General features: G+C 37.1%; 1 protein-coding gene across 10 annotated transcripts in view; it reads left to right on the top strand.

Annotated features, from left to right (window-relative positions):
- The window catches only part of LOC126192659 (ribosome-releasing factor 2, mitochondrial), a 253,755-nt gene that overhangs the window by 23,608 nt on the left and 205,158 nt on the right, over positions 1 to 24,989 (top strand). For 2 of the 10 annotated variants that reach the window (XM_049932625.1, XM_049932626.1), the window contains exon 3: positions 7,768 to 7,853. The exons of the other annotated variants lie outside the window; for them this stretch is intronic. The gene's annotated coding sequence lies outside the window, so the exon portion shown is untranslated. The remainder of the gene's footprint in view (positions 1 to 7,767; positions 7,854 to 24,989) is intronic. 10 annotated transcript variants of the gene reach the window in all.

Below are 24,989 nucleotides of genomic sequence, written 5' to 3'. Positions count from 1 at the left end.
CTCCCCTACTAAAGAATGGCAGTTGAATTTCCTTTAAAGTGCAAAGTGGCTAATCATTCAAATATTACAACATTAACCATAAACTTACAGTATATACACTTACAGAAGTGTACTATTGCACTAATCATTTTGATGTTATACATGATGTTCTCTTTTCAGTAATATTTAAGTAGATAAGGACAGACTGAATTTGTGTGTGTGTGTGAAATGTTTTAAACCATTAAAAAATGGACAGAGAAACATTCGGTTTTTCTTGCTTCTTCCAGTGCTGCTCTCAGTTTTATTGCACCAATCTTACATTTCAATCATCTTCATTAATATGTGTTTTGGAAAAGATTAAGTTCTCTTATAAGAAATATCTTACATCTAACATTCGGATGACAAAGAAGTCACTGAATGTGTATGATTGTTGACTGCAATTTAGTCACAACATTGTGTATTGTATTGATCAAGATATGACTTAATTGACATATTCAGTCATATTTATTGCAGACACAGCAACACCATATTGCTGATCAACATTCAGATTTGATATGTTGTCATGCATAAGTATTAGAGTGCTCTTATGTTGTCAAGCATTCACTAATAAATCATCATGTTTGATGAAAAATGAACATAATTAAAATGAGAGCTGTTCACTGAATTCTTATCACAGGCATTGTTGCATTAGATTATCTTAATTTTCTTGGCGTGATGCTCATTTTGATGTGCTTAGAATTCTCATAACTCATTTAGTCTAAAAGTTATTATTTCACTGTGTCACAGTATATGACACATTGTTTACTTAACTGGCTGGAATCGCCACCATTGGACATTTACAGTGCTGGGAAAACCATTACAGTTATATCTTCTGGTAAACCTTCCGGGATGTAAGGTCGTGGTCCACGAAACTCTTCAGCTCCTAACGTTTCGTCCAGAGATGCGCTGGACATCTTCAGAGGGGTGTTCCTCCTCCGGTGAGTCTTGCCGTTAGGAGCTGAAGAGTTTCATGGACCACGACCTTACATCCCGGAAGGTTTACAAGAAGATATGTCATCCGGTCGTGAAAGCCTTCATACTACATTACAGTTATCTCCCTGAGCTACCTGTTCAACTTTTTTTCAGCCACTGCAGGTTTACATGGGGCTGCCTCCTCCTAACCTGTCCCAGCCACGCCTCTGTCCACTTACCTGCACCACTGCATCAGGCTTGCCATTCACGATTCACACTATCTTACAGCTAATGATAAACAAACATTCATTAAAGTGAAACTTGTTAACAAATAAGTACCATGTCATATTCATTGTTGTAGAAGATACTCTGTGCAATTAAAGAACAGGAAGAGACATTGAGAAAGTCCCTTTTTTCACATCAAGAAAGAACATAAGGTAAATGCTGAAACCAGAAGCAATTGATATACACTTCGTGACAAAAAATGTGAGGCACCCGGAAAACATGCTCAAATGTCAACATAATTTTGTATACATACTCAGCATTTGTGGATTTGTAAATTCTCTGCGACAAATAGAACAGTCACTAGTGTGCATTAGTATTGTTACTGTGCCTGGTAGGATATATAGGGGTTGTGAACAGTATCAGACATTGAGTGATCGATGTGAAGGACACAGAGTTGATGCATAGTCATGTGAGACAGAGTTATCAGCACCTAACAGTGTACAAAAGGAGCATCATTTTGGATCACCTTTTGGTCGGCTGGTTGAATTGTTCAGTATCCAGGTTTGTGGGTCATTTGGATATGACACGGCTCAGTGGTGGACTGCACTGGAATGTGAGGGTAGGCATACACATTGTCAAGCTCCTGGTCAACCACATCTGACCACCACAAGGGAAGATCACTGTGTTGTGCACCAAGCGCATTGTAGTCCTCTCACATTTACACCTACCATCTGAGAATAATTAATGGAGTCCCTGCACCATTCTGTGTCACACTACGCTGCACCATTGGTCGGAGGCTAGCAGAAGTAGATTAATGAATTACAATTAAATGTGTAGGCTGATATTAAACTGTAACACAAATGCTGGTTTGAAGTTGTGCCGTGACTGGGAGATACAGACTGTTGATGAACGGTACCACATCGTGTACAATGATTAACATGCTTCTGTACTACCCCAGATGACCATAGATGCAAAGGATGGTGGTGACCTAAAAAGAAGTCTCATTCTTCCAGTATTTTGGAGAGGTACAGCAGTGTTATTTATGGCTTCTTGGTGGTGGAAACCATTGGGTACAACTGCAGATTACTGCTGGTAGTGATTTAAGGGTACTTGGGCATCATAATTTTATGTCACAGACATCCTAAATCCTCATTTTTAGCTTTCATGCAGCAATATCATGGTGCCATTTTTCAACAAGACAATGGTCATCCACACAAGGCACATGTCTGTATGAAGTGCTTCCTGATGTTGAGGTACTGTCATGGCCAGCATGGTCCTTATATCTGTCACCGGTAGAAAACATTTGGGTCCAGTATGGATGCCAACTCTGCCCCAGTACCAGTATCCAGAATATCAAGAACCAATTACAACATTTGTGGGCCATTGTGCCTCAAGAGGATATAACTAGTTGATGACACCTTTCCCAACCAAATCAGTGCATACATCCAGGCAGGAAGGGGTGCAACATCATACTGATAACTAACATCTTCATACATTTAATAGTGCACAGTCTCCTTGTGAAGTTTGCATCATTGTAACTGTGAATAGAACATTAAGCCTATTGGTGTTCATTGCTTCAACTATCCATATGCTGCTCTGGTGTGCAACATGCAAATGAAGTTTTTTTTGTTCTCGTTTGTGTTACTTTGAGATATAGTCTGTTTGTGATACTTTCTTTGTCTGTACATTTACACCTTCTTCTGTGCAGTACGGTTACTGTGCGCCTTTTATTTTCCCCAATAATAGTACTGGAAATCATACGGTGATGATACCTATAAGAAAGCTTTATAATACTGCAGTTTTGTCATCCAGAAAAGAACCTCTGCAAAGATACTCAAAATAATCTTTTTCTTTCATATTTGTTTTTAATGTTACCAAGTGGTATGGCTTGTAACCCAAAATGATTATATTGACAAGAAAATTATTTGCTGACTACTCTACATTGAACTCCCATTTCTGTTCTGGTATTGTCTCATATCATATCACTTGTAATTTGTTCATAAATGCATTTCTTTTTATGTTCTCATTTGCATCTGTTTTTTTGTGTTCTCAAATCTCACACACCTTTGTGATTCACGTCATTGCTGTTGCATATATGTAGCAGATTGTGCGAATTTGTAATAGTGTGTTCATGTCTGTGTTATCTGCTTCTGAACTCTTTCTGATTTCCTTCATTTAATTGAAACTATGAATGACTATGAAAAATGTTTTTTATGCTCTCAACAAGAAACCTCAGCAACTTTTCCTAACTGTCTAAGGGTAATTTATTTTTTAGAATTCTCAGTTTTTTTGGTTTCTGATATGTGTCTGTCCCCATGTTTTACCTAGTTCAAATATTTATGAAAATATGTCTATAGGCTGCTCTTTCAGAGGCTGAAATTTTCCAGATTCGGCACTATAAAAAATAGCTCATTCACAATTTGCATGTCCTGCACAGATCTGATGCTTCAGTTGCTTACAGTACTACATATCTTTTCATAAATCTTGCAATAATTTAATTTTCCTTTATTTATTCCAGGAAGCAGACAGCACTAACCAAAGCAATTGAAAGAACACACTGTATGTATCTCTTTCATGCTGGGTCTGAATGCTGTGTAGCATATATTTCAAGTTACACTTCTACCACATATGCAATGATACAACATTTCTGCTGCATCATGTAAACTCATGTCAAATCAGTTCCTGGATCTTGAGCTAGTTAAATTCAGAAGTCAGCTTCTATCATTCACTTTTTAGAATTGCATAATTTGTTGCTTTCTGTTTGGGGACACTTGATGGGCCCATGAAGTTTGCAAATTCTTTTCTCTCTCTATTACTCCATCAGTTAATATTGATTGTGTAGCAGGCATTGAGCTATGCTACCAGTGTTTCAAACAATTTTTCTTGTGCCGAAGATAAACTCTACAAATCTTGAAAATTTCTTAATGTATTTACTTCTGGAATTTGATGCCACATAAATTATTGTATGCATTCTTTGCCACGAAACTTTTATTACTTATCTGTCATCAATTACAGTTAGATTTCTCACTATAAATTGTGAACATTAATTGTTCATTAGTCAACATTTGAGTGTAATTTGCTACAAAAACATGAGAAATAAAATACATCAAACCGCTAATGTAAAAATTTGTGAATGCCTTTTTTTCATTGACTGTACAATAAAGTATTTCATATATGTTGACTCACTATGGAATGTGCATCTGTATCATAAAGTATGGATTCTAGATGAATGTTTAAGACATGGATACAAACAGTATAATATTTTAAACAAAAGGATCCAATTTTCTTGATTGTTTGACAACTGGATGGTTGTTAATGACTATTTATTTCCTGATGACCAAAAACATCACCTTCATTAAGTTGGCCTTCAAGCCATCACTGATCCAGTAGGAGCTCCTGCAAGAGACAGGTGACATAACTGTGACAACAAGTTTGACTCCAGGAGCTTATCAGCTACCATGAAACACACACGTTGTGTGTTTGTTGAAACACACACACACACACACACACCACACACACACACACACACACACAGAGAGAGAGAGAGAGAGAGAGAGAGAGAGAGAGAGAGTGTTATTATTTATCAAACATGTTACTTATATAACTAACATGTCACACTGCACACTTATCTTTAATGGCTCCTTACCTGCATCACATAGCTAACTGGCTTTCGTCATATGTGCTTGTACAGTATCAAAGTGTTTAGATGATGACAGTTTGAAATGTGTCACCACATGTCTGACTGTCAGATTAATGATGCAGAAAACAAATATTTATTGTTCTACATGTAGATTACCTCATGGTTCCTTAGCACATTATTTCACAGTTCTGTTAGATAACATAAAACTAAAGTAAAGTAATGTCTTGGTTGGCAGGGTGACCTTGAGAGGTAAGTTTAGCTACCTAATTGGAAAGATTCTTTTGGTCACAATAGCACCTTTCCTTTGTGAGTGTTAGAGGCATCTCTTAAGTGTATCTGTTGAATGTATGTGACTCATTGTAAGTTAGCTAGGCACAGACAAGTACTTTCTGCACTGCACCAGTGTGCCCACTGTGCAGGCAGCATTTTTAGTAAAAAAAAGAGCTAAAATTGTTAACAGTGAGTTTACTGGTTTTGCTGGCACACTGCTGTTCTAATATTTTGGCTGAGCAACTATAAAGTGTGCACAGCAATAGTTAAATAAAAGAAGTAAATGAAACAATGAAGACATTCTGTCGTAGACTGGTATGCTCACAGCAGGCAGTGTATCTCATTTTATGTCAGGATGTAAACAAATGCACTTCCACAACATAAATAAAAGTCTGTGCCACATAATGTGAAACTAGAAAAGCACCATTCATTCGCATGTCAGGCAAATTGTCTGACCAACCGTAATTTGTTTCCATTAGTACAGACCCCTGTCATATGGTAATTTAATCTTACATTGCACTAGCAGTACATGCAGCATGTCCATAGGGCTGGCTGTGCACATTGTCTCAGTCCACAACAGTTGGTTTTACTACAGTTCAACTGATAACTGGTTCACTCATTGTGTCATACACAGTAATTGTTGTCATCTAGTTTCAAACATTACTATTTTCAGTGTTAAAACTACACTAGTGCCCCTCACTACCAAAGCTCATGGAGCTCCACAGCACCTTGCCTCAAACGTCTTTCATCTCTCCTGTACCACTGCTGTTTATTTAGCTATGTCCTTTGTATTGTGTAAGTTTTCTGGGCTTGCAAAATGTTTGATAATGTACTTCTTGATTAACACTAGACATACAATAATAAATTAAAATAATACATTACTAAAGTAATAACTTTCTGACATAATCACACTTCCTGCTGCATGTTACAATTTCAATGAAATTTAGATTTATGTTCTCACTGATTATTGTGTTGCTAATTTCGCATAAGCATCCCAATTACGGTCAATGATTATTCGGGGCAGTTTCCGTCTGTCTCAGAAAATTCTCAGAAAATGAATAAAGTCAGCTACCAGACTGTATCAAACCACACACAATCCACAAATATAACATTTCCTCTGTGACCCTGATCCCACTGCCTTTCCTGCCACTAGAAAACCCTAATCAAAATTCAGTCACACCCGTCAGCTTCATAAACATTGCAAATAATTGCACTCCATGAATAACACACCTTATCAGTGTGGGGTTAGCTTGTGTTCCTCAGTGACACAAAGAGCGTACCGCATAGATGCAACCACATGGAACAGGTATCTTTTGAAAGGCTCAGACTGACGTATGATTCCTGAAGAGGAGCTGCAATTTTTCAATAAATGCAGGTTCATTGGCTTGGATGATTGGCTTATCTGGGCTTGTAACATTAACCAACATGGACATGCTGTGTTGATTTTAAGAATGGATGGAAGCAAGGGGAAACTACAGCCATTTTATTTTGTGAGGATATGCAACTCTTCTATATGGTTTAATGATGATGGCATCCGCTTGGCACAGATTGAGTTCAATAATTAAAGTACTAAAGAAATTAGCATGTTTCACACTTTTCTCATTTTGCAAGCATTTGCAAAAGTAAGTACATATTTGTAAGAGCAAATGAATGTTGAGTGAATAAAGTTTATTTTTTCTATGTGACTTTGTACTTGTTGATGTTAAAATTCATGTCTGGCTGTTCATCTTGATGGTAGATTCTGCTTGCTGCAAGATAGTTGGGTTGTTTCTTTGGAAATATGTACATTGAAATAATATAATGATGCAGGTTTCTTTCTTCATGTCAACTTTGTAATTAATGTCAAATCCCTCACTGCACAGTATCCAGAGTATTTGTCTATAATTTGAGAAAATCATTTGCAAAACAAATTTACAGTCTAGCACCTCATGCCCATTTGCTGCTTGGTATCAGACCAATTACAGCTATGTATTACATGTTACTCTGTAACTACAGTGCACTACCAACAGAGTCCAACAACTTGTTTGCTGTTTTCATAGTTGTCTTCAGTCCAGAGACTGGTTTCATGCAGCCCTCCATGCTACTCTATCCTGTGCAAGCTTCTTCATCTCCAAGTAACTACTGCATGCTACAGCCTTCTGAATCTGCTTAGTGTATTCATCTCTTGGTCTCCTTCTATGATTTTTACCCTCCACACTGCCCTCCAATACTAAATTGGTGATCCCTTGACCCCTCAGAACATGTCCTACCAACCGATCCCTTCTTCTAGTCAAATTCCTCTTCTGCCCAATTCTGTTCAGTACCTCCTCATTTGTTATGTGATCTACCCATCTAATCTTCAGCATTCTTCTGTAGCACCACATTTCAAAGGCTTCTATTCCTTTCTTGTCTAAACTATTTATCGTCCATGTTTCATTTCCATGTTTCCTCGATACAAATACTTGTTTACTGTTCCAACAATATTCAAAATTCAAATACAATAATCAATGTTTCTTAATCAAAGGGATACAGTCAACTAATATTTCATAAACTAAAACATTTTTTATCAATTTTAATTTTTTGAAAGATGATGGGAAACAAAAGTGTGATTACAATACCAAATCAAACTTATTGTGATCTTGTTCTTCCATACTTTGCAAAACGAAGGGATATGTTGAGCAGTTCTATTACAATGTAAAATAGTTCCTCATTCGAATTTCCAGACTGGTACTAATGAGGAGAATGTTGTCAGCAAAAACTTATTTGGCATTCTGCGGGACGAAACAAGAAATATTACACCCTTAATCAGGTAGGTAGGTTAAAGAGTTTAAAAAAAGAAATGCCTAGGTTCATGTTAAGTATATTGAGATTGGTGAAGAGCAGTAGCAAGAATTCTGTGCAGGTGAGTACAGTATTATGATTACAAGATAAAAAGAAAGAAATGTGTAATGCAGTAGTGTGTCTAATAATAAGAAAATAAGAATGTGGGTGAGCTACTATGAACAATATAGAGCAAATATTATCATAGCCAAGACAGATATGAAGCCAACACCCACCAAAATTATTAGTTCCGCCGATGATGAAGGTACTAAAACAATGTATGAAAAGGTAAAAGAAATTATTCAGACGGTTAATGGAGACAAAAATGTACAGTGGAGGGGGACTGGAATTCAGTAATAGAAAAGGAAAATTAGGACATTAACTGGGGGAAAGGGCTGAAAGGTAACTTACCTGGTAGAATTTTACACATAGCAAAATTTAATCATTGCTAACACGCTTGGTTAAGGAATTTTGAAACAAGGTTGTGTATGTGGAAAAGACCTAAATATATCACATTTCATGTAAATTATGTAATGCTAGACAGAAATTTTAAACTGCAAACCATTTTCAGGGACATATGTGGACTCTGATCATAATTTACTGGTTGTGAAATGTAGATTAACACTAGAACGCTGGAAGGGGTTAAAATTACCATTGTCATACTTTTTCGTTCATTGTCATGTCCAGTTTATTTACTCCATTAATGAAATTATATGACTTTTTCTAATTTCTTCTCCTCTTTCCGAAGATGTTTTAGTATTTACAAAATATTTTAATTTTCTTCACCATTTCAATCATATACCTAGAACGGCGAAGGGGTCAGTTTGACCCCACTGTAATTTCTCTTCTGTATATAAGTAAGTTATCCAACAGTACAGTGGCAACAATAAGCAGTAATGCAGAGCAATTGCTCCTCATTGTTGCAACTTGGCATGTGTATATTCCAGTCTGCCACAGCTTATGTTGTGACACTCAGGCAGTCCTTGTTTTCGAACATGTATCATCAGTGTGGACTTTCTGATAAAGAAGAGATTTCTAAAGTTGAATCGGAAATTGACTTCACTGATGAAGATGATGATTATGTACCTGACACAAGTGAAGATGAAAGCATTGTGAATGACGTGCGATTAGTGGAAGAGGATTCAGATGCTGATATACGTCAATCATCACCTCTTTCGCCTCAGCAGGTACTGTTGGAAGCATCTACAAAGTTGATTGCAAGGGATAGAACCAAGTGGGAGATTGAAAATTTCTCATTTTCTGGAAGGCAGTCAGCTGTTAATGTTTTGAAGGCGAGAGGAGATCCCACTGCTTACACTTGCCAACACGTAGACAGGTCTGTCATCAGCACCTTCTGTTGTATTTTTAACGATGCAATGCTACGTCTCATGAAGAACTACACAGAATCAAATGCTCAAAAAAATACTAAAAAACAATGACTGGACTGTGTCACTTGAGGAACTGGAGAAACTGATAGCCATCATGTATGTTCAGGGTGTATTCTGCACAAAAGGTATGTGTGTGGATGATCTCTAGTCACACTCTCGGGAGCCTGTTTTTATCAAGGACATTATGCCAAGGGACAGATTTCAGGAGATTCTCAGATTTCTCTGTTTTGATGAAAAATCAACCCAGGCTGAATGCCTGGCAGCCAACAAATTAGTATTCATGCTTACCACCCTGGAGAAAATATAACCATTGATGAGCTACTGTTACCAAGCAAAGCAAGATCCAGGTTTACTCAATTCATGTCCAACACACCAGACAAATATGGTGTCAAATTCTGGTTGGGTATTGATGTAACAACAAAGTATATATGTAATGCTTTCCCATACCTCGGCAAAGAGGACACGCATAGAGGGAAACAACCACTTGCAGAGTACGCCGTTCTGTGTCTAATGGAGCCATTTATAAATCAAGGAAGAAATGTGACTATAGGCAATTTCTTTAAGTCTCTTCAACTTGCTAAAAAACTCAAAGAAAAGAAAATTTCAGTAGTTCGTACAATGAACAGGATCCACCATGAAATCCCTGGTGAAGTAAGGAAGCCGACTGCTGAAATACACAATAGTGACAATACAGACTGCACCTTGACTGCACACCAAGGAAAGAAGAATAAAAATGTCATTCCTCTGCGTACTCTGCATGTTGAAGTAGTAATAAGCAAGGAAGGAAAGAAAAAACCTGAAACCATAATGTTCTACAATGCAACAAACTATGGGGTGGATGTGGTTGACCAAATTACCCATAAATATACTATGAAGGTTGCATGTAGGAGATGGCCAATGCACGTCTTCTACAACATACTAGTAGACATGGCGGGAATAAATGCATGGGTCATCTATAACATAGTATCGAACAAGAAAATGTAAAGGAAGTAGTTCATACTTCAACTGGCAAATATAACTCAGTTAAACGAAAGAGCAAGAACATCAGGCAAAGGAAGAGGATATGGGACTGAAATCACCTAGAAGCAGAGGAAGTGCCAAATCAGCCTCTGTAAAGGCAACAAGACCAGTGAAAACTGTGTAAAGTGCCACAAAGTCGTGCGGAAAATGTGCGTGTAAAACAGAAATCCCCTGTGCTAAATGTGTCTAGCCGCTTAATATGACTTGAGTGAAAAGTAATACAGAGCTGTTTGTAAAACACATTAGAGTAAAATGGACCAAATATATTAAAATGTGTGTAGAAGTTTGTGTGAATAGTTAATAAATTAAAATCTATAGTTAAGAAACTTGTTAACAGTAGCAACAATAAATTTGTATGATATATTATTGTTCAAATAAATTAGTAATCATTATTTATAATTGTAAATAATCATTGTGATTACAAGAAATAAAATATGGATTAACAAACACTAAAAAAAGTACTTGTTTTAAGTCAAATATGAAAATATCTTATGTGGGATCAAAATGACCCTTTTCTGCTGTTTTAGGATGTTATAAACTCCTCTGTTCTAGTGTTAAAAATGCATAAAGGCAGGATACAAAGGAGATGGTTATAAGTAAATTGAAAGAATCACTGGTTGTTGAAAGTTTCAAAGGCAGCATTAGGGGACAGTTAACTGAGACAGGGGACAGAATACAACAGAAGATAAATGAGTAGCTTTGAGAGGTGAATTAGTGAAGGAAGCAGATGATCAAAAAGTTCAATACAGAGTGGGGCAAATAAAAGTGGCCTGGAGAACAAAGTTCCAGGGTACAAATAAACACAGCAGAGGACAGGAAATACAGTACCAACCAGATTATGGCAGATGTTGGAACTGACAATCAATCATCTCTTGGCACTTTTGGGCCCTCCCCACATAAAGTAATTGCACACTGACAGATCAAGGGATCTGGGTGGTCCACCTAGGCCTATGAGCAGACTGACCTCTACTGACAACTCTGTCAGGCATGAAGGCTGTGTAACCAGTACGGATTATGTGGTTTGTGCGTCACGGGGTGTAGTTATATGCATACATTCATGTCCAATCGTATCCACTTGGCCAAGCTACCTTTAGTTGCCCCACCCTATAGGAAATTTGGATAACACATTAGATCCCGAATTTAATTTGTGTAAGGAGAAAACAAAAGAATTAAATACCCAAAAGGAAATACAGAGAGAGAGTGATAGAAAATGCAAAATAGCAAAGCTGTTCGAGCAAGCACGACTATTGGAAAGTGAGATGCAGCCTGTAGAGTCAGGGGAGAACTTTCAAACAAAGAGAAGTAACTGTAGTGATGGGAAGCTGGAAGGAATACACTGAAGGTCAAGCCAGCACCAAGCAAAGCAAAACAGGGAAAAGTGAATGGTAGAAATAAAATGCTGATATATATAAACCCTGGAACTTGAAGACATTGTTATGAAAAAGGAAGAGAAAGTAGATGGTGATAAGGTGGGATATATGATCTTGTGAGAAGAGTTTGATAGAGCAGTGAAAGACCTAAGTCGAAAAAAATGGAGCTGCAGTAGAAATCAGTCCCTTAGAATTATTGAGATTCTTGTGAGAACTTGTCATGACAAAAATATCCCATATGGTATGCAAGATATTGGGCTATGACACAAGTGAAATATACTCATACTTCGATAAGAATGCAGAAATTCCAATTTCAAAGAAGGCAAGTGCTGACGGCTGTGAATACATATTCGAACTATGATTTTAGCAGGTCAAAGATGCAGAATACTGATATAAATTATTTACAGAAGAATAGAAAAACTGGTAAAATCCAACCTTGGAGAAGATCACTTTGGGCTATGGGGAACTGTAGGAACACTAGAGGGAATACTGTCTCTATGACTTAACTTAGAAGATTAACTGAAGAAAGACAAACCTATTTTGGTAGCATTTGTAGTACTAGGAAGCCTCTGGCAGTGTTCACTAGAATACACACTTTGAAATTCTGAAGGTAGTAGCAATAAAGTGCAGGAAGTGAAATGTTAAATGTAACTTTTACAGAAACTAGACTGCATCTGTGTAAGGGAAGCAGTTGTTGAGAGGGGACTGAGACAGAGGTGTAGCATATCTCAGATTTTATGCAATCTGTATATTGAGCAACCAGTAAGAATGCATTTGGAAAGAGAATTTTTCAGGCAGAAGCAGTAGAAACTTTTGAGATTTGCTTGTGTCATTCTCGGAGGCATCAAAGGACCTGGAACATCAATTGAGCAGAATGAACAAAACTTTTAAAAATGGCAATGGAGCTTTGTGACACAATTTGACTAAACAAAGGAATATGTTGATCTTACACATCCTGAGGTATCAAAGAATAGTTGATTTTTTAAAATGGAATTAAATGTGAAGGACAAAAATTGTATAGGCAGACCAAGGTTTGACTGTAGTGAGCAAGTTCAGATGGATATAAGTCACAGTAGTCCATCTAAGACAAAGAGGCTTGCACAGGATAGACTAGTGTGGAGAGCTGTTTCAAACCAGCCTCTGGACTGATGACTTCAACAACCACAAATCACTGAAAATTCTCTCTGAAGACATACTTGTATGTTCCTTTTCTAAACACAACATATTTCAAGAAGTAAACATATGCAAATTATAACACACTCAGGAGTAGTAAATTGGTATGCAAAACTTAAGAAACAAAGTAACTTTAGCTTGATGTGCGATTGCCAAGTAACATAGCTCGATGAAACTTTGACAGTACATAGAAAGAAATACAACGGTATAGTGCATAAGATAACTGAAAGGCATATATGTTGAGATGAACAGAAATGATCCTGTTATTCAAAGGCAATAATTACACTGAAATCATGGTGATTTGTGGTGGTTCTTTGGACATTACAAAAGGCTTGATATGGTTCTTAATAGAGTATGTGATCACCACAGACAGAAAGGCATGCTCTGCAATGTACTCCTGTGCTGGCTAGTTAGGAGTTCTTGCAATAGGGTATCCCATTCCTTCACCAGCACAGTTGATGTCTGCTGGATGGTCATTGGTACATATGGACATGCTCCAGTACATGTCCCCAATGCATCCCACACAACCTAAGTAGGATTTAAGATGGGGGAGGGGGGGAGACCTACACTCTTTGGTGTGACTGCACATTGTCATCCATAAAAATGAAGTCGGGGCCAAGTGTGCCCCAGAAATGACAGACATGGGGAAGAAGTACAGTGTCACAGTAACACTGACTATTGAATGTGCCATGTTCAAAGATTTGGTGATCAGTAAATCCATGTAAAATTGTGCCTCCCCACACCATAAAACCTGAACCACCAAAATTATCATGTTCGGCAATGTTCCTGGGTCCAGTGCATGTTCCCCCCTTTTGCCATATGAGGGTACATACAGAATCACTACTCAGATGAATGTGTGCTCTTATCTGAGAAGAGCACATGATCCCACTCCTCCCTGGTACCATTCCTAAGCTTTTGGCACCATCAAAAATGGTGTTGCTAATATGTGGGTGTCAATGGGAAATAACAACTTAATCACTGGGTAAAGAGACACCCCCCCCCCCCCCCCCCATGCAATTGTGCCACTGAGAAGGGTGAGATTGCGTGCCTTACAGTTCTGTTAAATGTTGTTGCAATTGTGGCTGCTATTTGACATGGATCTGTTCTTGCCTGTTGCACAGTATAGCAGTCATTTGTTGCTATAGTTGACTGTAGTAGACAACCACATCCACTTCGGGCAGCATTGCCTGTGGTTGAGAATGCTCCCCATGAACATGAAACAATGCTGTGCACAATATCAAACTCCTGTGCTACACTTCTCACACTTTGTCCTTCTTCCTGATAATTCTCCCTGTGTGTTGTCTCTGGGCCAACAGTAATGAAGAACACCACACAGTGGACTGTAAATGCTCACTGATTGACACACACTGTCTTTTCCCATTTCTTCAACTGCTTGGTGTTTCAGTGCCTCATTAGGCACTATAGTCATGCTGACCACACACCATGTGACATCCATCTTTCTGTGCATGACTGGAAACCACTGGTAACATGCTCCTGCACTTTCATTCATTCCCACGCAGCAGTTAATACATTATTTTACTTTTCTAGTGTGTATTTAAGTTTTGCAGAGTTCTGTGTACAACCAGTTGCCAAGAAAAATATGCATAATGAAACAAAGGTAAATACTGAACCATTGCTATTGCCTGTTGGGTCTCTCTTCTTAGCCAGAAAAACATTTCAAATCTCGAAAAGGATGTAATAATGAAATTGGATAACACAGCAGGATAAGTTTTAGCATGCAGCATGTGTGAAGAAAACGGTTCCTGGAGATTTACTATGACTGTGAATTTGAAATCAGAAAAAGTTCAAAGAAAAACAGCATGAAGTAAAGTAATATTGTATAAAACCCAAGAACCCATTTTACTTCTGGAAACTTCAAAAGCAAGCCTGTATATCAGAAGTTTCCAAATCCTGTTAAAATTCTGATGATAAAATCCTGTTCGACCCGATAACTATTGTTACCTCTCTTGCTCCACAGTTCTTACAACACTTCTGCCTATTGTATTCTGTTTCACACAATACATTTAAGAAAACTATCTGAAAGATCATCAGGAAAAAATCCAAGTATTTACACAAGAAACTCGTAAAGAAAACAGCGAAGTAAACATAGTCACACTTCATGTTCTATGCTATAGAACAAAATGAAAAATATTCTATGTCATTAGAAATATGTGTATGAAGTACAAGGTAGTAAAAGTAAAGAAAATCTTGTTATTAGTCATGGCATCACATATGCAAGTGATCCTACAAAGTTGTGTATGTAATATTTCCTATTTCTGTGCCTGTGTCAATATGAGTTTAGTCTTTGGATGATTTTCTAAAAGAGTGAGGTCTTCAACTTTGTAGTCACTCTTGCGTGATAGTTCCCTGTCAAAATGCTGCTTTCTTTTTACTGTTCATTTTGTTAATATCAGTGATTAGTAAAAGGTTTTGTCTATTCAGTATGATGCTTGTGCAAACATTAACATGCATGTTGAATTACACATAGGGAAGTGTAGTAAACCTTTCATGATTTCCTCAAAGTTCTATAGAGTGTCAAACCACTTATTATCTCTTTTTACACTGTAAACTCCCAGGAATCTTGTCAGTCTCCTAAGGATTCAGTGTGCTGGTCTCACTTTAGGGTGGACTTCAGGAATTAAGTATCCATCTGACTCATGAATTTGGCAGAAAATTGTACCGAGATCATAAATTTGCTCTCATAATTTGATGATATTATTCCCAGTTTCCATACAGTCATAAAGTAGTGATCATAAGTCCATTTTATCTTCACACTACTGATTGGATTCTTCAGACCCTGTAACACATCATACAGTGCAACAACATACCATATTGTCTCATCCTTTTGGTAAAGAACCACAGATTTCCAAAGCAATTACTTCAAGAGTCCTATTAGGGGTAATAGAATGTAATTCTCACATTTTACATTTATTTCTTACCTTTGTCTTCTGGAAGAGCACACGTTTTACACTTCCCTCCGAATATTATGGGAGTAGGGATACTCATTCACCTTTTTAACACAATTCATAACATGATAGCAATCTGAAGTTGAGACAGAATTTGTTGAAGAACAGTTTGGCTTCAGACTGGGAAAGGTACAAGAGATGCAACGCGATTACTAAAAAAGGGGAGAGGTACTCAGAAAAAAAGTAGGGAAACTTGTGCAGCTTTTGTTTACTTGGAAAAAGCCTTTGACAGTGTTTGGTGGATTCTACTTTGAGATGTCCTAAAGAAGACTGGAATTAACAGGAAAGAAAGGATACTTGCAAGAAATTTGTATGTGGCACAAAGAGAAAAAGTAAGAACTGGAAATGAAATGATGCAAGGAATTAAGATTGGAAGAGGGGTTAGATAAGGCTATTGTGCTTCACTTATCAGTTTAATATGTGTTTAGATGATTTAGTTAAAAATTGCTTCCACCAAAATAGGGTGTGACAATAGAGGAGTGATAATCATATGTGTAATATTGGCTGAGGACATGGTATTGCTAAGACAAAATGAAAATTAAAGAACTGACCACCAGCTTTGAGGAAAATGGAATAAAGACAAATGCGAAGGAAACTAAAGCAATGCATTTTACAGGGTAATCAAGGAATATAAAAGTGAAAATTTGTGATGAGTAGAATGGAACATGTTTATAACTTTAGGTAACTTGGATGCCAAATAACCTCTAACATTACATGTAATTGAGCAATAAAAACAAGAATGAAATGTTGTACTCAAGGAAGACTATTTTCCATGATCCATTAAATGAACAGTTAAGGAAATGTTAAGTTCATTACTACCACAGGCACTGTCAATTTGAATAAAATTATTTTGGGTATTAGGCTGTGTATTATCAAACAACTGAAATAGCTAGAGTCCAGCAGTTAGTTGTCCTGAAGAGCACCATGGGAGAGTTGATTGAAATGTCACTACTTTAGTTGTTTTAGTGTTTCATAATGACATGGCCAAATTTGAAAAATGACCACACTCATGTTGCATATTTTTTCAACAGTCTGTGGAGCGCTTCACTATTTAGTACCTGTTTTACAAAAAATCTTCAGTGGAAGCTACATAACCCCATGAATAATGTTATTTGCTTCTTATTATGTGGTGTTGGATAATTTTCTGTGGTAGCTTTCTTACTCTCTGTGGTGCTAATAGTTGGGATAACATGTGACCAAGAAATTTGATTTCTCTTCTACCAGATTTGGACTTTTGCAGATTTGCTGTAAGTGCAGCCTTCCAAAATGCTTGCTGGACTTCACATATCAGTTCAGTATGTCCCAGACCCAGGTTGGAATAGCTATTAATATGCCACATATATTCTTTGACATAAAACATGGCTAGCAGTTGGCTGCCGCAAAGTGTAAGTTTGCACCAATCGTGAGATGGGACAAATAACATGGCCACACTGATAAATATTCTAAGTCCAGCCATCTTCACAATCAGGCGACACAGTATGCTGTGGCACTTTCTGGAGGAAGTCTACATCTACATCTAAATCTACATCTATGTGGTTACTTTGCAATTCACACTTAAGTGCCTGGCAGAGGGTTCATCGAATCATTTTCATACTACTTCTCTACCATTCCACTATTGAATGGCGTGTGGGAGAAAAGAACACCTAAATCTTTCCGTTCGAGCTCTGATTTCTCTTATTTTATTGTGATCATCACTTCTCCCTACATATGTGGGTGTCAACAAAATGTTTTCGCATTCGGAAGAGAAAGTTGGTGATTGAAATTTCATAAATAGATCTCGCCGCAAAGAAAACCGCCTTTGTTTCACTGACTGGCACCACAACTGGCGTATCATATCAGTGACACTCTCACCCCTATTGCACGATAACACAAAACGAGGTGCCCTATTTTGCACTTTTTCGATGTCCTCCGTCAATCCCACCTGGTAAGGATCCCATACCGCGCAGCAATATTCCAGCAGAGGATGGACAAGTGTAATGTAGGTTGTCTCTTTAGTGTGTTTGTCACATCTTCTAAGTGTCCCACCAACAAAGCGCAGTCTTTGTTTCTCCCTCCCCACAATATTATCTGTGTGGTCTTTCCAATTTAAGTCTTGCCTCCAATTCATGTAAGTTTGTTCTAGTTGTGGCTGTGGTCTAACGGTAAAACACATGATGTCTGAATGTGAGGTCTTGTGATCAAGACCACTTGCTGCTTAAAATTTTATAGCACTTTTTGTCTGAATGTTGATGTCATGAATGAAAGCATAATGCAGCTACAATGTATTGCACCTCCTCACACATCAGTAATAACAGTTTTGTGCCAGATTGCTTTGTGGACTGTTAGTCTCTGAACATTACATGCGCCAGTACCATCTGGGACCCATTTGTTAGCTACTGCCAGTGATTGCAGCAGCAGTGCTGTACTGCCTCACCCCTTGTCCAAGGCACCTGATATCGTTCATTGCTTTGGAGAGTTTAAAATGCTTTATTGTTGTTGAATGATGCTCCACATAAAAGTCTACAATTAGCATTTGATACTCAGTACCAATGTAGGCAGATGACCCATTTTAATATGATGACTTTTCTATTACACTAATATGCAAGACATGACTATGGCACAGAATCATTTTTATAGTTAGTGATTCAGTTAAAATATCGCTCTATGTTGTTTAATGTGATTATTTCTTCAGGAATTTGTCTATTTCTGTCAAGCCATCGAGATTGATGGTGATGCAAGGCATTTTACTGTCATTGTTTGATTCCAGTAAATGTATGTGATAAACTCTGCTAAAGCTTTGCAGTGCATGATTTATAGCAACACAGGTACACTGCACATTTTGAGGACCACGTATGGACTCATGGAGAAATTGATGCTAATCGAAAATTATATTTAAGCTATTCAGTTAGATTTAAACAAACAAATCTGCCCACATTCAGAGCCACTATGAATGAAAGGATGTCGCTAATGCTAATGTCAGAAAATGTCTACGGAGGGTGCCTAACCGCTACTATAGAAACTTAGCACAGACTAACTATGTTAATCAGTACGTTCACTTTATAACTATTCTCTTTGACATGTGAGTTCTACATCATGAACAAACCTCAAATTAGGATCACTGACAGTTGACTTGCACCTATTCAGAGATGTTTGTGTACTGATGGAACTAGATATTAACAAAAGGGACATCTGTGGCCATTAAAACTGCTTACATAGACAAGTGTGCGAGAAGATTGAATATGAGGGTTGGAACTTAAAAATAATGGCAACTATTTACTTGCAACTGATACAAAAGAGTTACATGTTTGCACCTGTTACTGTCCTTCAAAATAGTCACCAGGAATTCTCTTAGATCCTGAAAAACGGTAAAACAAAGTTGTTCATTTACTCATTTCAGACGCAATGTCAAAAAACGAGCCTTTACTAAAAGGTGGCTAGTATCCCTACCATTTATTTTATTTATTGTCCTCTGAATCAATACTGTACATGACATGCACATGGTGATGCACAGACATACATTTGATGTTGGACATTATGATAATTTGCTGGCATGAAGTAATATGCCAAAAGTTTACACAAACATGAGCTTATATACATATTTTATGAGAAGTTATGAACACACAAATTAAATACTCAGTTACACATTTGTATTTTAGTGCTGTATTCCTCTCACACATATACACAACAGTACCTGGTTGGATATTCTTTCCGCACTTCATTTGCTTAGTAGCAGATGTTATAGATGCAAGATTTTTGCACATACTTGCATTAATGTTTTACTCTTTACAAAATTCTTTACTGCAATTTGTTTCATGTTTCTTTCCACCCATGTGGAGCAGAAATTCACTTGGACTGTAGAAACAATGATCAAGTAGGAATGATTTTAATTTTTTTATTAAATACGGTCAGAGACTTACTGTTTTTATTTCTGATGGCAGGCTATTGTATATTTTAATGAATTTGTTGAAAGGAGAGTTTTTAAAGACAGAGGTGCTCATTTATTTAAAATGGAGTTTCATTTTCTGTCTAGTACCATAGTCATGGACATTTACATTTTTATTAAATTTTGTAATATTACTTTTTACAAATTTGCATAGTTCTAGTATATACAGGCTGCCAAGGGGTAGGATGACAACTTTTGGAAGAGAGGTCTGCAGCTATCAGTCGGCTTTGCCTTGTTCTATATTCTTATAGCTCTCTTTTGGGTGAGGTGAATGTTTGGGCTATGTGTAGAGTCTGCCTGCTATATCATATAGATGTGTAAATGTGTCTATCCTCATATATCCAGTAAACAGATTATCTATGGTTCTTGGACAATATGTGCACCAGTCCAACTGTCAGTTGCTGCTCACTTAGACAGCTTTGTCAGTGTCCTGTAAATAAAAAACTTTTTGCAAAAGGCGGCTGAAGGATGTCAATCCCGTGGGAGATTAAGCCTATACTAACTGGCTTATTTAGCCTTTATTTTGATTTTAGTGCCCTACCCATCCTCCGTCGTTTTCTATGATAGCTCGAAGGTGTCCAAAAACTGACAATGCTAAATGTGTACAGAGGTTTTCCTGACTGCCACCACATAGTCTCTGTGTTGGATCTTAGGCATTCTGCATGCATTACTTGAAGTGGTAGCAACCTCTCAGCTTCCACCCACATATTTTCTATTGGTTTGAGGTCTGGTGGTCTCGGCACGAAAGGAAGAAGTTTTATCCTTCTCTGTTGTTCGAACCAGTTCTAGATGACTCTGCTGTTGTGAAAGTGGCTGTGGCCCTGTAAAAAAAATTATCACCTATTAGGTTTGAAGTACATTACTGATTAATAGTGAGAATTTTTAATTTTAATGCTGTGAAAAAATTCGACCGTGGAATAGCTGTGGCATCTTAAGCGAGAGATTTAAAAGTCACAGTAAGAGAAAGGGTTTCATATTCCATGAAACTTGGTTGAGAGCAGTGGAGGGGAGGGGGGGGGGGACTTATAAGGGGAGGGTGCAGTGATGGAGATCAGAATACAGAATGAATGGTGATGTAGTTTAAAGTGCCATATATCTCACACTGATAGGTCTCCATTCAGGATGTGTCATCCTCCATTAAAATGGCATATGCAATAGTAACAGGTAGATTAGAATGCCTGTTGCCAGGCTAGACTATTTGAAATCATGGATTCGATACAAGTCATGTAAAAGTTTACTTTTTTATTTTTGTTAGAGTAGAAATGTGTTAGTGTATGTTACTGCAAATAGTGGAGGAATCAGCTGACCTTTTTTTTAGACACTGTTTCATGGCTTTCTCTGTTCAAAATGACAGCTACCCTCTACTTTAGTATCCTTTTCTCTCTCTTTCCACTCATAATTATACAACAATGATACAGACCCATTTTTATTGGGAGCTATGCCCTGTGGACATTACAAGTGCCTGCTCACACAATGTGCAGCATTTACCAAAGAAGATGGTGGTTGACTCTTCGTGTCTCGTGTCAACATTGTTACTCACTGCTCAGGGCTTGGAACAAGTGCCTAAAGTTGAGGTAAATAACTGATTTCAGAATGTTAATGAAATAAGTTTCCCCTTCCAGTTACTGACAACTAAATGCCATGGTGAGGCTTGCCCATAAAACAACTGATGTTTCCAGTGTTGATATTATGACAAACAGCATGAAATGTGTAAACTGTATCATAGTAAATACATCTGCATGCAACTACAGAATATTAAATCTGAAATTGGTTTTGTTTGATCACTTGATCATCTGTTTTGTAATCAACATAACGAAAGTAGTTGGCACCTGGTATCAAAAGTGAAAATAGAAGAAGAGTAAAGAGAGAGATAAATGAAAAACAAATCTCCCATAGGACTAGAATCAAACCCACACACCACAGTGTGCTAATGTAAGACGCTACTGCTACTGCTATCTCAGCTCTTTCTGAAAGCAATATCCGCTTACGAAAGGCCCACCTGGGTGAACAGCTTTATGGCAAGATTTCTGGCAACTGAAACTAGATCACCATTCATTCCACTCTGGTCCTTATCCACAACCTTGCACACTTCCCTTGTCAGACAGGCTGGCAGAAGTGAGTACGAATGACCTGAGACAGGCTATATCAAAATCTGATAAGGTCGTCAACAGTACAAAATTCAGGCCACTACCCAGGCTTCCATGGCTAGAAGAAACATACGAACATGGCAAATAATTATTTAAACAAAACAGTTTTTAATGTAATACTTTTTAGAGTAAAATAAAACATATAAAATAATTATTCCTAGCCCCATACAAAATCCTTAGCCAGAAACTTTGAGCTTATGAATTTTCAGTACCTATGACAATACTTGCCAAAATTTAAAATTAAAAACATTGGGCACATGCAATCAATTATTGGTGCATAATTAGTTCTCCTAAGTCACTAACAGTTTTATTAAACTGCATATGATATGAACTGCTATATGATTTTACTCATTGACAGTTACTCTTTACACTCCTTACTATTATCTGTTCGATGCACAGCAATATTTTGGTTTTAAATTTTATAAGTGTTGTCATAGCTTTTAGAAACTGAGAAACACAAATTTTCAAGCCTGTTCGTATGGGGGTGGGAATCTGTATGAGGCTAGGATAAAAGATTAAGAAGAGAAAAAGAAAGGACGAGAAGCAATTCGTAGGTCATAGTCTTACATATGAATTCTTTCTTCCAAATATAATTATGAAATGTACTACTAAGAAAGAAACTAAGATGATGTCCGAGAAAGCCAGTTATTACGGAGAGATCAAAAGAATAGAAATGAGAGTAGAACAGTTGCTTCAGCAAGGAGTATAGTTCATGAAAGTAATGAATAAATTTTCAGAAAAACTGAAAGTACTCATAACTCTACTGTTTCCATTGTTAATACCTGCAGAAAATATGTTTCATCTCGTGGGTGCAACATTTCTACGCCTGGTTTCATGATGGAAAACTAAACTAAATTCTGTTTGAACAGGCCTCAGAAGGCCCAATGGTACCAGCTGGCTGCCATCCCGTCTTCAGCTGACCGGCATCTCTGGATGCGGATATGGAGGGGCATGGTCAGCATACCGCTTTCCCAGCCATTGTCAGTTTTTGTCACAGGAGCTGCTACTTCTCAATTGGCCTCAACCGAACAAATTAGTATGCGTGTTTCCATTGAGAATTATATCTATTCTTCAGAGAGGGCCTGTTCCACGAGCCGAGATATAGCTCCATATTGCAACAGAGAACCATCCACTTCTTTGTCTTTCGTGAACATAGCCTGGTTGGAAGTGTTGTTCCTGTGGGTGGTACACTTAAAGCTCCCAAATTTTTGCTTGTTAAAATGGTTATGCACACATTCAGTGATTACATTTACTTAACAGATAATGGATGAGACTAATGAAGTCAACATATAGGAAACTGCTTATTTCGATTATTTTTAACCTATTACAAAACTAAAGCCATTTGGGCATGAAACAGTTGCTTCTGAAATAATTTTATACATTAATTCTCATATCTCACCCAAGCAGGGGCATCACTACAAGAAGAAAATACTTTTTCATAGGAGAAGATTACTTTGCTCCAATCAAAGTTGATGTATTGTGCCTTAAAAGTGAAGAGGGTCAGTTTTCTGATGGTTGGTGAAAGGTTGTTTGATAGCTGCTCTCTGACAGTATAAACTGGCATCTCTCTCATTAAGAAATCAGTCAGCACACTGTCTCTCTCTCTCTCTCTCTCTCTCTCTCTCTCTCTCTCTCACACACACACACACACACACACACACACACATGCACACACACAGGTGAAAAATATGTGAAGGCACTGAATCTCATTTTGCCCACATTTACATATTAGTTTCCATTTTAATCAACATATTTGCCAGTTTCTTCTCTTTTACATTCTCAAATGAACTGATTACTGCATGACATTGAATAATTAGTTAACTCTTTTTATTCTTGCTTCCATCCTGCCAATATACACAAGAGTGCACACAGATAGTCAATTTTGAGGTATAAAGCATTTGGTTTGTTACTGTTTTGTGATGTGTGGGACAAGGTTGAATTCCAATATTTTTTTACTCCACTGAAATAAGCTTTTGTTGCAAATTATTCCTTTATATTTTGGGGGAATTGTATCAGTGATGGAAAATTATGTATCTCAATACTTCAGTCATACCCTGCATGAACGAAACTAATATCACTAGCTTTGATATCCCTACATTGTTACTACATAACACTGTGCTTAACAGTCTTCTTCCATGTCAGAAAGGTTAGAAAATGAGGAATTCTTGTTAAACGCAATTTTTTGAATTAAATAACAGAAAGAGTAGAAATACTTTTAGGGAAATACAATTTTAGCAGTTCCTAGATGAAAATGTAGTTGATACTTGTAACTGCAGAATCTTCAAAGGCAAACCAGCAATGAAAATTTTGAATTAAGTGCCATTATTGGGTATAGTTTTCTATGTTTGTAAAAGTATAATAGGAAATGTAACATAATTTAAATCCATCTCAGAGAGAATATCTTACCTATCAGTTAAATGCAAGAACAAGATATATTGTACACATTTGTTAATTGCCATGCACCAATAAATGAAAATGGGAAAAATTCAGAAAAAACATAAGAATTATGGGATCTTTTAGAAACTAAAGTATCTAAAATTCCAAAGATGATCACTGTATTACTATTAGGTGACTTCAGTGCACAAATAGCCAGAGAAAAGAAATTTAGAAATGTAGTAGGATGATACCTTGCTCATAGAAGAACCAACGGAGATAGTATGAGTCTAATGAATTTGTGTCAGAGCTCTCATCTGAAACTAATATCAACGTTCTTTGGGAAACTCCCAAGAAAAGCTAAAATGTGGATATCTCCCAACCCAACGTTAGGAGAATTTCAGTTAGGTCATATAGCTGTTTTGCAAAAAAATGCAATGGAAATTATGAATGTGAAAGTAGTAAGAAGTAGTGAATCATTACCTAAATAAAATTAAAGTCAAACTCCTACCTAATAAAAAACAAATAAAGTCACAAAGGTTGATTAAATATAATACAGACAGACTTACTGTAACAAAAGAATCAATTAAAAACTATCAATACAAAATTAAAGTGGCTAAACATATCACTGGCAAGAAATATCCAAAACAATTAATAATGCTGCATGGGAAACATTTGGGTCAATAAAAAATAAAAGGAAAATATGATGGAGTGAAAGATGCAAAGAAGCCATAGTGGAGAGGGCTAAAAAGTGGGAAAAATGGAA

The sequence above is a fragment of the Schistocerca nitens genome, chromosome 1 (genome assembly GCF_023898315.1).
Source record: "Schistocerca nitens isolate TAMUIC-IGC-003100 chromosome 1, iqSchNite1.1, whole genome shotgun sequence".
In the NCBI taxonomy this organism is placed as follows: Eukaryota; Metazoa; Arthropoda; class Insecta; order Orthoptera; family Acrididae; genus Schistocerca; species Schistocerca nitens.
The sequence above is the reverse complement of the archived record's forward strand: the minus strand, read 5'-3'. Positions and strand labels throughout refer to the sequence as shown.